The sequence below is a fragment of the Heliangelus exortis genome, chromosome 1, assembly GCF_036169615.1.
Source record: "Heliangelus exortis chromosome 1, bHelExo1.hap1, whole genome shotgun sequence".
Lineage (NCBI taxonomy): Eukaryota > Metazoa > Chordata > Aves > Apodiformes > Trochilidae > Heliangelus > Heliangelus exortis.
In genome coordinates, this window is record NC_092422.1 from 112,597,309 (window position 1) to 112,613,388 (window position 16,080).

At 42.6% G+C, this 16,080-nt stretch overlaps 1 long non-coding RNA gene across 9 annotated transcripts in view; it reads left to right on the forward strand.

The window, feature by feature from the left end:
- The first annotated feature begins 2,024 nt into the window (after nucleotides 1–2,024).
- The window catches only part of LOC139803196 (uncharacterized), a 186,803-nt gene continuing 172,747 nt past the window's right edge, over nucleotides 2,025–16,080 (forward strand). For 5 of the 9 annotated variants that reach the window (XR_011728934.1, XR_011728931.1, XR_011728946.1 and 2 more), the window contains exon 1: nucleotides 2,025–2,190. This is a non-coding gene — a long non-coding RNA (uncharacterized lncRNA). The remainder of the gene's footprint in view (nucleotides 2,191–16,080) is intronic. The other 4 variants (XR_011728929.1, XR_011728930.1, XR_011728947.1 and 1 more) reach the window with 2 other exon arrangements.

Below are 16,080 nucleotides of genomic sequence, written 5' to 3' on the forward strand. Positions count from 1 at the left end.
GCTCTACCTAACCACATAAACATGTATGTATATATGTTGCAGACATTATATATATTTTCGGATTTTTAGATGAGGATGAAAAGTCCCCTGTGTGTCTTCTTAGATATACAATATTAATAGCTGATTATAATAGCACCAACTAGATTACTTACTGGCTGGAAGGCCTCCTAGGCCATTTCTTTTTCATTCTGCCTGTCAGGTGCATAGGTTGGCAGCAAAATGCTTCCTTTTCAGGGAATTTCTGTTACAGAAGCTTCTGTGGTCAATGCTGATCTGAGCCAAAGTTCATTGGATTTTCTCTCTGTGTCCTGTGGGCTTTTATTTTTGGCACACACAGAGAAGGTAATGGGGAAGTAGGAAAGTAACTTGAATCTAGTGATAAATAATTAAAATTCCGAGGAACTCAGAAGTTCTTCTTGGAGAAAAGGCAAAGATCAGCTAACAGTCTGTTTTGCATAACAAAAGAATTGGGATGTTTTAGTTACTGGGAGTTTTGTTTTCTTCCTCAAGTGTACAAGCAGGATATTCCCACTAACATTTACTCTTCAGGCTTGTGCTCATGATCCCTTCGTGTCAGACAGGGTAGAAGTTTTGAAGGGAACAGTAACATCTTTTCCTGAATCAGCTGAAATTTTCAGAATATAGAAAGAATATCAGAATCATGAGAGGCTTCACTGATGGAGGAATAGAGTTAACCTGCCTTCAGGACCCCAGGGACAGGAATGAAAACCAGAAATATTCAAGTTAAGAGACATAGTCCTGTATGAAGTCCTTTCCTTCCCACATGCTTTCTGATTTTGTTGCAAGGAGTTTATATTTTTAAATGGTTTTTCCTTTTCAGCAGCTGCATCATGAACATGCGGTTATAAGGTGTTTTTGTAAGGCCTTCTGAAGGTCCAGGGCTGCTGCCTGTGTATGAGTCCAAGGGAGCACAGTTTGTACACCAAGAGTCAAGAAAAAAAAAAAGTGTAAACTGATGGAGAGGATTAATATCCTGAATTAAAAATTCCTGCTGATTGTTGCATTTCTGGGAGGATTTGTCTCCTCCAATGCCTCATGTGTCAGTTATGTAATCATCAGCTCCCAGGACCAAAATCTGAAGTGATGGGGTCTGAGTTAATTGCTAGCAAGAGGGCTGATAGATGTGCATAGCCTGTGAGTCAGACCAAAGGCTATTTAACTTAATGTTATTTAATGGATGCATTGAGGGGAAAGACTGACAGTTTTGGTTTCCTCAGTTTAAGGTCAGGGACTATATCTCTGCTAATAAATTAAACAGTCCCAGAGGTTGTTCCCAGCTGCAGTCTGCGGTTCTGTTTATAAAGCTAAGCTATTGTCAATGACCAGCCAAATAACACTCTCCCAGACAATTCCCATGCACAGCTTGAATGCAGTTTTGGGCTTTAAAAAGGGTGGACTGTAAGAATAGGTGAGAAACAGCAAGCCTGCACTAGAGAACAAGTGTTGGACACATCTACATTCTTGGTATAGATTTGGGGTATCCAGTGACTAACACACTTTTGAGGGCAGTCCACAGTAAAGAGGTTGTGCAGCTGTCATTTTTCATGGATTAACCAGAGCTGAATCTAATGTGGACTTGTAAAAGTGTGTTTTAGGGCATTGTATTTGGTTCTAGAAAGAACATTAGGTGGATCCCAGTGTTAGGTGGATCCTGTAGTTTACGTATCATCATCATAATTTGTATGAAGATGAACAAACTGTATCAGCAGTGTTTTGATTTGATGTAGTAGCTCTCCACCTGGAAGCTGATCTGACTCACTGCCTTGTTTCATACTGGAGAACACTTGCAAGTACATGAGAATGTCAGGAGAGAAACAGAGACTCTGTAAAATTTTGAGAAGGACCTAACACTTAAACTTCTGACATGCTGTCAGAATTCTGGAAAAGGGTTTTACGTCAGCTGCTTCCACTCCTCCAGCCAGCAGCTCCGTGTGGGTCACCTCCTTGAACTACACTTCCCATGAGGCACCCACAGCCTTGGCCATCCCCTCCCTGCAGGCCTGGCACAGGGCAGTCCCCTGCCTTTGCTGATCCTTGTGTGATGGTACGAGCCAGCAAATCTGTTTTCAAGCAGTCAGACGCTTTTCTGCACAGTGTTTTGGTCAAAATCCTGCCTTTCCAATCCTTCCAGACCTGCGTGGTTTCTCACGAGGAGCCAGCCAGCCCCAGGTAATGGCTTTAACTCCACTCAGCTCTGAAAATCCTCGGCAGCACGGGAGGGATTCTGCTGCCTGCAGTGTGGGTAGGCAGGGAAACCGAGGCATGCTGTCTGATCCACAGTGAATAGCACAGCTTGGGAACAGAGTCCAGGTCGTGTGCCCCTCCCTGCTGAAATAAGTGACAAAGAGGTGGAAGGCTGTGGCTGTGTGACAGCCAGTCCTCCTTGTTCAGCAGTGGTTAACATTCTTGAAAAGCCTATTCAGGCTGATGTTGGGTAGTCATGATTTACTGCCTGTGAGGCTCTTTATATAAGGCTTTACATGTCAGCTGTATCAAGCTCAGATGCCTTCAACCCTGAATTTTAATTTGTATTATTTTTTAATGATCTCCTTGGTTTAAATAAGGAATAATCCTAAATGTTTTTACAGGAATAACACGGAGATATGTAATTACCTCTGGAACTACTCTTAAACCCCACTAGGGCATCGAACAGGTTCACTTAAAAAGAGAAAATCATACCCAGAACTGAACTGTCTAATTTAATTCATTCCCATGCTGGCACAATAGAGCAGTGACTGCTACTGCAGCATCCAAGCTTCCCTGCCTGCAGTGGTTTTACTTTTCTGTCTCCAGTTGGAAGGTACCTCCCCTTCTAACGCAGCAAAGCTAAATTTAGCCACTGCAGAGTGCACATTTCCTATATTTAGTATTGTGAAAGTCAGACTTCAGCAAGGAATTGGCTAAACTGTGAGGTGTTCTGCAGTCCAGGAGATAGAAATAGAAACACAGCAAAGTGTCCCCTTGGGTTTCCCCACCCTCTGGCAGGGCAGCAATGACAATGCAAGGGCCGATGCAGAGCCGAGCATTTTTTAAAAAAATACATATGACAGTAGTTGTCATGGGATCCTTGAACATGAAGCAGACAGAGAGCTGCAAGCCCAGCATCAGTGGGAGGATGCAGGGCAGAGCTGCTGGCCCTGTGATGGAGAGGGGCTGCCAGCAGCTCACCCAGACATGGCAGCCCAGTGGGGACACAGAGGTGGTGGCTCTGGGAGGCTGATGCAGCATCCCCAGGTGCCAGGCATACCTCAGGGGGGCTTTAGGCTGTTTTGCTCCTCTGCCATACGGCTGTGTATCTCTGATTGCTTGATTCATGCAGAAATGTGCTCTTGTACACAGAAAGAGCCCACATCTCAGTGACCCAAAGCTTGCCCAGTAACAGCTTGGCAAGATTTTGTAAGGCAGCATAATACTGCTTGTTAAGCCAGGTGGTGTATTTGGGAGAGAAATGGGAAGCTTGGGGCCACTCTACTTTGGGTCTTGTCTCAGAGAGATGATGCAGGCTACAGGTGGGAGTGAAATGTGTTGTGGGTTTTACTCCTGTGGCACATGCCTTGAGGGATGAGTGGGGTGGCCATGGTGGCACCCCAATGGCAAGGCACACTCCCTATGGGTGGCTCTGCACCTTCCCCCTCCCAGGCTCCTGAGCATGGTGAGCCCAGCTTGAAGGCTCACAGACTGGCAATTATCACCTCTAAAAGCAAACTCTAATTCAAATTGTAAGATGTGCTGACACTGAGCCTCCTTTTGTGCTACTGGCAGAGGTGAACAGATTTAATATAAATGGGTGTTCAGTGATCACTTCAGACTGCCTCTTGGGTACTGTAGCCATGTGATTTAAGTTCTGTGTGAACCAGAAAGCATCTTTTGGATAAACATCGGATCAATTTGGCTGAGCAAGTCACTGTTGTTTCTTTCATCCAAGCCTGCAGAGTCTGCACCTTAAACAAGACTGTATCAAATTTGATCAAAAAGACTGGTACATTGCAGAGACAAGCCTCTGTCAGGGTATTCTAAGAGCCTTGTGGGAGCCTGTTTTCAGAAGAAATACTCTGGAGAGAGAAAATATACTGCCAGAAGATTTGTGAAATGACTCCCTGCTATCATAGCCATTAGGCCATACAATGATAAAGCTTCCCCAAATTGATCCTGTTATTTCCCCAAAATAGCCATGTTTTGTGGCCCCCTGTACTCCTCCTGGGAGGCTCTTCCAGACCAGCACAGGTAGAACCATTTTCTAATTTCCCGTCTAATCCAGACTCACTTATTCCCATTTGTTCTTCCTTAGCTCTTCTTCCTCCTCCCTGGTGTCTCTCCTCTATAAATATACCTGGGATAATCACATTTTGTGCCAACCTGGGCTAAACCAGCAGAGCTCTTAAAATCACAAATTCTAAAATAGGCTATCAAGCTTCAGGACTTTTGCTGCAAAGCATACATACTTCCTTTTTATCCTTCCTTTACCATTTTGTCTGCCAGAGAACATTGCACAAGTGGGGTTACTCTGGCATGGGGAAAATTTGCCATTATGTCTTATTATGAAGTGTAACATCAGAGTAGTTTTCTGAAACAGAGCATTGCACTGAGAGAACAATTTCATGATGCAAATTGTCAGGTACTGCTCTAGGACCATTTGCCCTTTCTAACACATTGATTTCTAATGTTTTAATGTAGAATAGCTTAGTTGCTATAGAGAAAATCATATTGTTCTAAGATGAGGAGCCATGGCCTCAGAAAAGGATTGAAAACAAAGTATCAATAGCACAGAAAAAAGAAAAGAAAGAGCAGAGCTGTTAAAACATCTCAAATTTTCTTCAATTTTCTGTGAGAATCAGGATCATATTAAAAATATTCAGGACAGCATTCACATATCAGTTGCTTATCCTATATAGGCCAGTCCTTGGAATGGGGAAAATGTTTCTGACAATATCCCAGGCTAGAGGGAGCCCTCTGTTCCCTTTCCCTCTGTCTCCTGGTATGTAATGAGTTCCACTGATGGCTTTTGACCACTCCTTTCAGCTGGGTGACAGCAGCATGGAGCTGGCAGGCAGTGAAAAGTGAGCACCTTGTAGAAATGAGAAGAGGGAAGCACCTCTGAAGAATAAGGCTGAGCCTGTGCAGTGCTAAGTCCATGCAGCAAAGAAGAGCTTGTGGCTGAGAACAGGTAGTCAGTCAGTAACCACTGCTATCTATGGAATCATGAAACCTGAACTGTCCTGGGGCAGGAGGTGCTTCCTGTGCACTGCAGCCATGAATTACAGGCACAAAGAAAATCCTGCACTGCTCAAGTTCACATTTAACTCGTCTGTTATCCATAAAGCACGCTCTGACTTGAGCATTCATTCATTTACAGAAGCACTAAGTGTTTCTGTAAAAGTCTGCCTATCTCAACATTCTGTGGCCCCATGAGCAGGGCAATGCTTTGATCAAAAAGGGGGAGTGAAAGGGCATTGTTTTAGCTAGAGGCCAAAAGCTGCTAGAAAGGAATGGAAAAGCAAGGGGATTCCATGCTGAAGGTAATTAGAGAAGATGAAGTACTTAAATAAAGTGAATGCTTCACTGCTCATAGATTTAACGCTGATTTTCACTGGTCTGGGAAAAAAAGCTGAAATGTTGCTGCTCAGATCTGTGTTAATAATTTTTTTTATGTGCTTCTAAATCACCCAGCTCACTTTGTCATGGGAACAGAATAGTAATGATTCAACCAGTGTCCTGAAGACTCCAGGAAAAGCCCCGGTACAAAGAAAAACATCTCTGAGCTATGTGAGAAGACAGCACATTAGTGATTTAATATAATCTCACTGGTATATCCATGAGCCAAAGGAAATAGAGGCCTTGTTAGGCAAACAGTGCCCAAGAGCTTGAGCCCCAGCTTCAATAACACATATTCTGAACAAATATAACAGTGAACCAAGGGAAGTTGTGGCATTGAACTAAAGGAGAGGTGAGAAGTGATAGCAGCGTGGCACAATTATGGGAGCAGGTGCTGCTCCAGTCAGCATTAGTGGCTTGGGAGCAACCTCACCCCCTCCTCCAGGTCTATCTGTACTTAAAGGAAGGTGATGGAAATTAAGTGCAGGACAGCTTCTTTGGGAGCAGAGAGTATAGCAAGAGAGTGATGGCGAGCACTCTCCCGTGGCCTGGATGTGTTGTGGTTGCTGAGGTGATGTCTAAAAGCTCTGCTCCCAGAGACTGAGTAGCCCCATCAGCATCCCTTTGCCTCAGCTGCGGGGCTGCAAGGATAGAGCCCAGTGCTAGAGCATCTTCAGGGCAGGGCCACCTTCCCAGGGCCAGCTGGAAGTAGCTGTGCTACTTCCCTGTAGCACAGTCCTGGGGTACTCAGGGAGATCTGGCCAGGGTGCAGCCACCTAGACAGTAGCACAGCTTGGCCTTCACTTGGGCCTCAAGCCTTTGCTGTTTCTCCGTATCATGTGGTGCTAAAGCTCTTCCAAGGACCAGCTCTGCTCAGGTCTGTTGCCAAACCCCCAGTGACTCCAATGAGGTCGGGATTTCAGCCTGGCAAGCTATTCAGTAGTGCTATCCACACAACCTTAGCCCAGTTAGCCACGAGATGTAAAACTCTTTGTGATTTTCCCCTTCATGTTCCTAATTTACCAGCTGACTAGCTAGTGAGCACCGGTTGCCCTTTTTCTGTCTCTCAGGTGCTTATTTCTGTTGCCAAAATGTCTCCCTCCCTGGCAGGCAACACGAGGGAGGATGGCACCGCTCTCTCCTTCCCCAGCTGGTCACTGCTGTCTCCTCCTCAGCCACCAGCTGCTGAATGTGAAAAGATTCATGACATGAGTGTTGACATAGTGAGAGGCTGAGAAATTCCCTGGCTTGTAGTACTGTCCTCAGCCTGACCTTCCTCTTCATCTACATTTTCTTTTGCCTCTCAGGGTGAAAGGGTTTGGCCATGAGTCATCCTGGGGGCTGATGACTCATATTTGCAGTCAGCCCTTATCGTGCTGAGGGTTTCTGGAAGCTCTGCCCAACCTTTCATGCCCAGAAGCTCAGCAGTGTTGGGGACTCTCTCCATCAAGGGTATGTGCACGGGTTTTCCTCACCGTGATTTCTAGCCCCAGTTGTCTTTTCTCTCTATTTCATTGTTTCCTCCCATGCTTTTTTCCCTCCCCCATGATCTACCTCTGTACTTTCCAGTTCCAGATGGAATTTACCTGTTTTCTATATAGGCCAACAATTTTCTCTAAAATCCCATACCCTTCTGCTGCTCAGCGATGGCCCACAAGCATTTACTCTCTATATGAGGCATCGTTCTGTCATGGCTCGACCAGCCTGTGTTGGTGTGTTTTAGGCTGTGCCAAGAAGTTCTTTTGAGCACTCAGTTGCTAAAGTGTACATGTTTCTCTATGTCATCCCTTGCAGCTGGTATCACCATGGGTTAAATGGGCTACTTTCCAACTGTGCATCTGTGGTTCTTAAAATAAGCCACCTAGTCCCCAGCTGAGGTTTGCATATCACCCATGGTGACTGGCTGAAGCAGCTGCTAGGCCCAAGCATTACTTGGCATCTCCTCTTGTTTGGGGTTCACCTTCAAATCAGACTACACTATCAAGATGCAGCACACATGGGATCCTGGGGAACAATGGCAGCTAAGAGGTTGTCCACACCTGAGGAGGGTCTGTTCCAACAGGAGGTGATGAGAGACAATCTTGAGATGGTTGGTGAGAAGTTGCAGGAAGAATTCTGCTTGATGTGTAAACCAGTGGTGATATTGGAAGGGGATCTGAATGTGAAGGGCAAATGAGTGGTATAATATGCTGGGGAAAATGCAAAAGAGGACAGCACTGAAGGGTAGCAAAGAAATAATTAACAGTAACCCCAGCTCCTTTGAACTGAGGAATATTCTGACATTCAAAAGCACCAAAAGATAAACACGCAAAAAAAAAAACCAAACTTATTTCAATTATACAGTGCATGACTGATGTGTTGGCAATGTTTTGTTGTCACTATGCATGGCTTTTAATGGAGGTTACCTAGAAACAGTAAGGGACAAAAAGTGTTTCACCATGACTGAGTTCTATCCATAGGAGAGCCTGGAAAAAAAGAGTATCATAGAGAAGAATGGAAAGCCAAATTATGTTTTCCTCAGTCTTTCCAGTTTCTCCTTTATTTGTAGAGGTTTTAAATCAGGAATGTAGAAGGAAGTAGTGCAAACACGTTATGGTTTAGTTATGTAATGTTTTCTCTCTGATTTCTTTCCTTTTCCCAAACCGAAAGGAGAAAGAGAAAGGAAGTGAAAAATAACACAGCTTGGTGCTCTTAGTTGAAACAGAAGTTAGACTTTTAATCTCAATACAGATTTTCATCCTAATTTCTGTAAATTTTTTTCTCAATAAGAAAGCCAAAATTTTTGTGTTTGTTGGAGAAACAAACCAATATGAATTGAATCTTTGAACTGCTCTGTGTTTGACAGAATGAACAAATGGCTCCTGCTCTCTGCATACATCTTTGCTTCAGTAGATTTAAAGATGTAGTATAGAAAAAATAGACATAATAACTCAACTGAATAACTTACTGAATTGCAGTTCACCTTACATTTTGTGTGATAGGTTAAAAACCTTGTACTTTATCTGAGCCAGCTCATGTATAGATAATAATAAATGAGCTGCTAACAGGCTGTCAAGGATGTGAAGTTTTTCTATACCCTTTGCCTAATTATGAAGCCTAAAAAAGAGTTATCAGGCTTGGAAGTGTATATACTGAAAAGTTGTCAGATCAAAGTGTCCTCAGAAAAAAAGATTTTCTGCAATAAAGTAGCTTCCAAAAAAGCTCTGGATAGTTGCAGTGTTAGCAGAGCCAAATCCCCTGGAAGCTGCCAGCCGTGTTGTGTGTCTTTTGGCACCTTTGCAACATACGTAAATAGCTGGAGACCTTTCTGCAGCCAGGAACAAGCGAGATGAGAAAAGGCTCTGTTTCTAAATTTGAAAAGAAAGCTGTAAACAACAGGCATGCTGCTTCTAAGTATGCCAGGGGACTTCAGGAGTCTGCCCTTTGGTCCTCTCTGCAGGCAAGGTCAACTTCCCTCTGTTTTTTTGTAAACACTGACAGTGCATGAGCACAGACTGGGACTGCTCTTTCCTGAGGAACAAGTCCCAAACTGAGAAGAGGAAAATTTTCCCAGTGTTACCAGAAGCCCCACACTCACACCTTTGCTTTAAAAAAATGTTGTTTTCCAATTGTCCAGAGTGGCTGCCTTAACAATATATGGTCCTGCTGTGCAGTTCCTGTGTTTAATCCAGCCTTTGGCAGGATCCTTTTGCCTTGTTCAGGCAGGATTATTTATAGAGGAAATCTGAGCAATAAATAAAGATCTTAGGCTGTGGGACATGGTACTAAGTTAAGTAAATGCAATTCACTACAATATGAGTGGTGAAATAGTTCACATCCACCCCTGTCCAGTTCCACCATGTATTTGGCATCTGGCCACATGAATTTGTGGCAGGTATTAGATGTCTTTGCTGTCCCCCAGTCCTATTCAAATGCCAGCCATATTTCTAACTTCCATGAATCTCTGCACACTCCACACAGTGCTGCAGTTTTAAACACTTCTGATATGATCAGGAGACAGCAGTGTGGTCTACTCAAGGAAGCAAAGCCATCTTTTCCTGGATTTCTATTATTTAAAGAGTAAGGGTCTCATTTTAAAGTGTTTTAGTTTGTTCTTAACATAAACTGTTAAATTATTTTGCAGAGGTTATATATATAAAGTTATTTTGCAGAGGTGTTTGTGTAATTTCATAGAATCATTTCAGTTGGAAAAGTCCCTAAGTGCCACATCTACACATTCATGTATCTGAACAGAATCATAACCCAACAAGATAACTGAAGACTTTTCTGGCCACACTGTCATGTCAATGGCATTTTTGTTCCTGTAGAAAAAAAGGATTATTTAGTACACTAGGAGCAAAACTGAAGGCAGTGGCTACCTAGGTCAGATTATGCATCAGTGAAAGCTGGAGCTGAGTAGGCAGCTGCACGAGGTGCATTTCCCACCTCACCAGCTCATAAACAGCAGAATCACTTTTCAGCTACTCCTTCCTGCAGGCAAGGTTGTGAACTCCAGAGAAAACAATAACCAATGCCTAATCCCCCAGACTGCTCAAGTTACCTCAGTTTATGAAGCCTTTTGGCTGCTTTCTGCATCCTTTTCTAGTTCACTGAAGTAACCCAAGTTTTCATCTCTTCACAGGGGAGCTCTGGCTACACGCATTTTTTTCTCACATGTTTCAAATGCTATTCTTCTGAGCCATTGTTTCAGCAATTTTCTACATCTTTGTAAAGTTTGGTAGCAGGTGATCGATTTCTATACCCTTTTTTTTTTGTTTTGTTTTTGGGTCTAGATTCCATGTATAAAGAGAAGGGTTAGTTATATGGGCCTCCAAGAAGTTTGAGGTGGCACTTCCTGCTCTGCTATGTGAGATGATGCTCCTTCTCCTGTTAGGCCAGCCATATTTTTCCAGAATCCACAGCCCATTTATCACAAATGGCCCAGGAGTATTTAACTGCATGTGCAAAGCCTGTTTTCCTCAGAGATCTTCAGCCTTTCATGAGTTTTGCTTTTTCTTATCTTTTCCTAAGTGGTCTTGAAAACGTCATGAAACTGTTCATTGACACCTGCCACTGCAATAAACTCAACTTTATTAGTAGTATGTAATGATGTTTAATAACATACACAGAAGAGTTGGGATGCTACAAATGAGATAAATTTTTCTGTTTTGCAAGTGAGCACTGTTCTTCCTGCTTTATGGACAGAAAACAGGGCCTAGAAGAGACTAACGAGGAAACCACGGCAAAACTCTGTTTTCTGAATCCTTTTCTGTTATCCTAATCAGAGGACAATTCTGCCTTGCTGGCATTTCTCTGGTGCCATGAATTACAATGTGCTTAATTACCAAGTAATGGTGTTCTTCCATGCAGGAATATTTTGTTCCTGAATCTTCATCACTTCAAGACACGCAAAATAACTCTGTGGATGGAAGAGCTGTTATTTTAGAACAGCTGTTCAAATGAACGTAAACACCCTGCTGAAATGGGTCTGGCTGTTTTGCATATGATTTACATCAGTAAGAGCAAAGTATACAGCAAGTGCTGGTACAAGTTGCCATAGATTAGAGCAGTGCCAGTTACCTGCCGAGAGTGGAGGTGGCTGGGGGAAAGCTGACTCGAGGACACTTAATGGAGGACACCTCTCTCACCTGTTAAAATGTTTTTATACATTTTATCCCCAAAGTTCCTACTTCTAATAGCTTCCTAATGTCCTTTTTGCTGTGCATTAGGATGGCTTCAGTTAAATTCCTGGTGAAGAGGTTCTAAATTAGCATAGCTGATGTCCTGGTTTGGTTTTTTTCTCATTATTGTAACAAGGAAGGTATCAGGGCAGTGGGTAGACAAAGCTTCTTCCCTGCTTCTGGGCTAGGCTTAAGGCTCATTGTGGTGTGATGGAAACATATCTGAGGAATGAAAAAAGGGAGGACTGACATCTCCATGACACTGCTGCTCTTCTTAAAGGAGGATACGTTCTTTTTGTTCTCACATAGTGAGTCACGAAGTGACTGATATGAAAATACAGAGACATATCCAAATGAGTTTTAGCTGCATTTTGGACTTTATTTAATAGAGTTGCAAGAAAAGCTTTATGGGAGGATGTGTTACTGGTAGAAGTGGATATGTGCTTACCCATGCTAATCAGATCCTGAGCAAGGATTAATTTGGTCCATGTGTAGACCTTCATGGAGGTACACCAGGTAGCAGTAGATGATGGTTTTTCTGGAAGTTCTTTAGCTTCTAGCATAACATACCATGTTCATTTAAGTATCCATTTGATATCTGCTCTTTGGTCCATGTTATCTATTGTTTATAAAGCAATTTCATTTCCTCAGTCTAGTAGTACAACACAGAGCATTTAGCTATCCACAGAAATCTAAAAATCTCCTTTGTGGTGTTACTTTAGCCACATAGCTCCACAACTGCCAACCTGCATCATAGGTACAGGGCAAAAATTCTAAAATGCCTCATTTGCTAATGGTGGGCTTTTTTTTGTTTTCTTCAAGCTTGAAGGTTTTAGTGACAGTTTCCCGAACAAGTAACTGCAGGCTGAACACTGACCTGCACTCCAAGGGAATATGATGGCAATTGAAAATGTGATCTTGCCCTGAACATCCTGTAAGACCAGAATAAAGCCATGTCCTGCTTCACTGGGACTTCTCACAGTGAAACAGGATAATTCCCCTTCCTTGTCCCTGAGAGGGCCAAGCAGATATACCTGTTTGGTGATGGTGAAGGCCGACAGAGATGCAAGAATGGAAGTCAACAGTGAGTGCTGTCAATATACACAGGTTGTTTAGAAATGTTCCTTTTTAGTGTATGCATGCCTTTTGTCACTTCTTTTATAACTATTTATTGGCAGTCCCCAGTGACAAATATGTTCTTACTGTCTGCATTTTGTTCAGGTGTTGGGGTGTTGGCAGTGGGGGGCTGTGGGATGGCCCCTGCTGAGGCTGTCCCAAGCTGGACACTCCTGGTACCAAGAGCCCCACCGTAGGGCACTGGGGGCACTGCTGAGCCCTGCAGCCACAGGTGGGTACCCCAGGGAGAGGCTGGGTGAGAAAAGGCAAAATGCTGCCCTGCAGTGGGGAGGGAGGGGAAAAAAAAATGTGAGAAACAGCCCTGCGAACTCTGAGGTGAGGGGAAACGGAGTGGAAGAAGGTGTCCCAGAGGTCTGCAGGCCTCAGCAATGCACTCAGAGGGCAACTGGTATTCATTGGGAACATCTTCCCCATGATCCTAAGAAATCATGGTTTGAGACAAAATGTTACAATCTAAAAGTATAGACTGCTGGCAGGCTATGTCTTGGGCTCATTTTTATCACTGCATCATAGAATCCCAGGCTGGAAGGGACATCACGGATCATCTAGATCATTTACGACCTTTCTAAGTCTTAAACCCCCTGAGAAATCACATAAATTTGAAGCAGCTTCATCGAACTCAGGACAGCCTGAGATTACATCCTTCACCAAAGCATCCATCAAGGCTGAAATAAAGGATATATCTGCTACGGCCAACCGTGGAGGACCTTTACTCCAGTAGGCCATGGCTTCTACCCCAAATTGCTGTTGGAACCTTGAAGATTTTCCCTGTTGAGAATGGTAATTTTGTGAGGCTGAATAAGAATATAAATATAGGGGTTAGTGAGTAGGAAACATAGTATATTTTGGTTTTGTCAGGTAGTGACATGACTGTATAAGTGAATACTTCCTTCTGATTAACCTGAAGTAATGAAATAACGGTCTATGCTCATCTTTGTGGTTAGACTGCTTTTATTCTACTTGCAGACTGACAAGTAAGACCATTAGAGAAAATGAAACAGACATTTTCAGTTCATTTTCTGAATGTGTAAGTCAGTTGGCAGCCAAGCCCCTCAGAGGGAGGACAGTCTGATATCGTTCTTGCATCAGGACAGTACAGACATCTGAACACAACTTTCTCTGTGCTGTCGAATGTGCAGCTGTTGTTTTACCAGAGGTGTCAACGTTTTTTCAGTGTTTTAAATGACACTCAGTTTTTCTTGGCCTCTTGGCTTTGTGAGGAGATGTAGGCTTCTGAGCAATCTAGATGGCTTCCTTCAAAAGTTGCCTTGGAGAGTCAGTCACTTGGAAAACTGCACTTCTCAAGGCACTGTGCTTTTCAAAGCAGTAACAGTGTTTGTGATAATGAGAGAAGTGCAAGGAAGTGGAGGATGTGGAGAATTATATTACCACCCTACGAGGTCAGGCTGTCTGTCTGGGAATGTGTCCAACAAAACAGAGGAGCAGCAAGACACTGTAGACTTCTTCCTGACTCAGTCTGAGCATTTTATGGCATGTAAAATCCTTCTTCAGTGAAGGGGTTAATGATGCTGAGATCCCACCCAGATCCAGGTAGATCCCATGGAGCAACTTGGTGGAATCCCAAAATTTTGAAATGGGCATTCTACATTTTAGTAAGTCAAAAAAAAAAAAAAAAAAGAAAATGAGAGTCACACTTAAGGAGTCTGCTTGGGCGGGCTGAGCATGATAAATGACAATGTGGCAGAATTGGGTAGCTGAGGTTAAGAGAAACAGGAATTTTGTGAAGGGAGGAGAGGAGATACCATCTGGGTCAAAAGAGAAAGGTAGCAGGAGGATAAATTCGAAGCACGGAGCGAAAAGATTGTCAGGAAGAGTATTTTTCTGATTCTGTTTCTGATTCTGATGAGCTCTTGCAGATCAGAACCAGGTTTTTACTTTAGCAATCTACATAAACTCACCAGTTAATCTCCCCCTAGCAATCAGCCACTGACACTGTGATGCGTTACAGAAAGAGCCTGTGTATTTAAGGAAAAAAAAAAGTATTTATTGAGAGCAAAACATCCCAAGTCTGTGGTAATATAGAAGGGGAACAAAGAGACTGATACATTTGTAAATTCACATTCCTACAGCCTGATTGCAGAACCTGCCTCTTTTAAGTGCCACATTTTTAAACACAATTAGTTCCCTAGAGATGTGGAGAGGCACCCTATGGCATTCTCAAAAGTGTGTACATATCCTAAAGGGCAATACCAAAGTAACCTGCATTTCCTTACTTGCATTTTGAATGCTTTTTTTTTAAAAAAAGCCAGTGATGGAAGTTCAGCTATGTCACAGCTTATGGTTTATTTACTGACGAACGTGTACCTGTGGTCTCAAATATTGTTTAAAGATTTTCACCATATTTATAGCCATCATACAGCATGCATGCCAAAGAATTATTTTAAAATTGACTGTATCTTTCTGAGGAATTTATGACGATTATTTTGTCCCTGCTTTCCTGTTCTCATATAAAAGGCATAAACAATATAGAGCAGTGTAATGGTGATATATAAATGTGTTGATTGATCCAAATCATGGGACCTACTGTGATTTCCTATCTTAAGAATTATCTGTCTCTTCCAGAGAGATTTAATTTCCAAGTAGTATGATTTAATCATACTTCATATTATAAATATTGCCTTAGATTGAGTATGGAAATGGAACCTCACTGTTAACAGAGGTGAGCAATCAAACAAACCAAGTACATGTTGCAGAATGCACAGATGGAAATACATATCAAATGCAACAAAATTGTTAACTGAATAGTTCGGTGGTTTTATCTCTCTGCTATCTCTCTTGCTTTTTCTGTCTCATTCCTTCTCCTCCTTAGGTCTCCTCTGCTTTATCTTTGCCTTCTTCCTCCCTGCTTGACCACAAAAGGAGAACTACATTTTTAGACCTTGACTCAGCACAGGGCTTAAACACAAAATTTACACCTATTGCTAGGACAAGGTGCTAACCTCTTAAACATACAATTTAGTGAAAGCAACTGGAAAGAGTATTGGTTACATTGACACTAAAGAAAGAACAATCACTTTTTGCAGACAACCAGCAGAATTTCAGGATGTTTTCTGTGCATAAGCACAAGATGAAATATATTCCATTGCCAAAGGCAAGGAAGAAATCCGGTAAAAACCTCTGATGACAACCAGTAGTATGGGATAAAAGAAGTAAGAACTAACACTGTGATGCAATGATTATGGATACAAACGTGAATCTAATGAAGAGAAAAATAATGGCTTGCTGGAAAAAAATCCCATTTTTTTCAGCACATTGAAAACAAAATAAGACACCACCATGCTTGTTTAAAGGATTTTCTTGTATTCCACATGTTTTGTTCTGAATTGGTGGTTTAGGGTTTTTCTTTCTTCTGCCTCCAGTCGAGATTTTTCAGATTGTCAGTCTGGATCATGCTTAGACATGTATATTTAAGTTCTAGTTCTGTTGTAAGGCAAGTGGAAATGCTTATGGCTGTCCCTCTGTGGCAATTTGGAGGTGCCTTATTATAAATGCTAGAAGTAGTATCAATGGGAAGATGTCCCTTAATTTTGAAGGTTTATGTGTTTCCCATTATTTATATGGTCCTACAGCGAAAAACCACCTCGTATTGATCTCTGCAGCCTCCTTTAAGTCTCCAGAGTTACTCACTTGTATTACAGTAACAGCTAGG